This window comes from Trichoplusia ni, chromosome 10, assembly GCF_003590095.1.
Source record: "Trichoplusia ni isolate ovarian cell line Hi5 chromosome 10, tn1, whole genome shotgun sequence".
NCBI lineage: Eukaryota > Metazoa > Arthropoda > Insecta > Lepidoptera > Noctuidae > Trichoplusia > Trichoplusia ni.
The window spans coordinates 8,239,972-8,241,713 of record NC_039487.1 but is presented as its reverse complement, the minus strand read 5'-3'; positions in this window follow the sequence as shown (position 1 = coordinate 8,241,713).

Here is a 1,742-nt window from a genome sequence, read left to right as displayed (position 1 = left end):
AAAATACTAATCTAATGGGACCGTACCAAACATATTTTAGAGTACACTAAAAACCATCGCAACAAATATAGTATCGGCTTATATTTGGCCTCTCTGAATACACTAAAGTAATAAAAAGAAAATACCCATTTATCCCACTTTTACTTTTAAAAACAAACAGTTATTTAAATTACCCTTTAATCCAATCATCAAACTTAGTCCTTCCAACCAATATCATCACTACAATTTTACAAGTCTTTCAATAACAAAATCTGTAACAGCTCAGTTTGCCTTCCGTAACCATAGCAACGCCAACCACCTCGCAAAGCTAGTTAACAAGTGACGGTGTCACAATCGACGCTCACACAACAGCGAGTAAAGACAAAGCATAGCAATGAAGTAGGTATAGAGAACGGTGGCCACAATTTTGACAGCAAGGAGACCGGTCCTGAAGATTAATGGTCTCTACTCATCGCCGTAATGACGACCCCACCGCTCCGTCTAATGACATACAGTGTAGGGTGGATATGGTGCCGGAGTTGCGAGGACTTTGTTCGTCGCTGCATTTTTACTAAAAAAAAATATTTTCGGTTTTATTATTTTTGTTTTATCGAATTTGTCAATCGAATAGATGATCAACTACTTAGTGATACTTTGTACATTGATGGATAAAGGAACGCTGTATGGAATTTAAAAAAGCTTTTGACTATTCATTGACTGTAGCTCTTGTTTTTTTTCTGATCATACTACATATTTTATTTTTTATGTATATATAAAAATTTGTAAAAAATAAAATTATTATAAACTAATATTATTAACTGAAGTATGTTAAAAGTAATAAAACTGGTTTTTTCTGTAAACATTTAAAACATTCGTTAATTTTCTCCTTATTGAGGAAATCTAAAAAAAGAGTTTCTTTTTTTATACTACAACCACAAAACTACTTCACATTTAAAATACTAAGCCCATAACCAACCACCAAAATCTACACAAAACACTACTAAATATACGTCTCACAATTTCCAACACTCACGGACACCCTACAAAAGATCCTTGGTTAATGTCTCAGGCGTAGAAAAAAGCCTGGCATGTTTATCTTGGCCGGACGCAGCGTCGGTTGCGAATTGCCCAGCCCGAATTTCGTGCTTCCACTAATCGATTTTACTCAGGACGGGACTAATTCTCCGAATTAATCGTGGACACCCTCGTGTATGGCTAATTTCCTTGTTTATTGTTAATGATAATAGTTTGTATTGTTTCTGTTGGTTTGTGTTTGGTTATTGTTGTGGATTACATTGGGTTTATTAATTTTCTGATAAAGAGTTTTTTTTTTATTGTAACAGGTTTAAAAATAAGTATTTAAATAATATCGAGGGTTCTTTTCCTTTAAGTAAAACTCGTTCGTATTCAATGTAACCGAATTATAATAAAACGTACAAAATCAGAAACTGACATTATTTTCTAAACCTAAACAATTAGAGCTTCATATTTTAAAGATTCATGTTTAAACATTGTCTTTTAATTCCATACTATCCACCACTAATTCTTATAACCTAAACCATTCATTTATGGGGTTCCATAAGAATCCTATATAAAACCATCATAATAGCTATACGGAGACATTTTTCATTTATTCTTTTAAACTTCTCCTGCAACACGCAATTAAAGACAAATCTATATCTATATACTTATCTATACTAATATATAAACCTGAAGAGTTTGTTTGTTTGTTTGTTTGTTTGTTTGAACGCGCTAATCTCAGG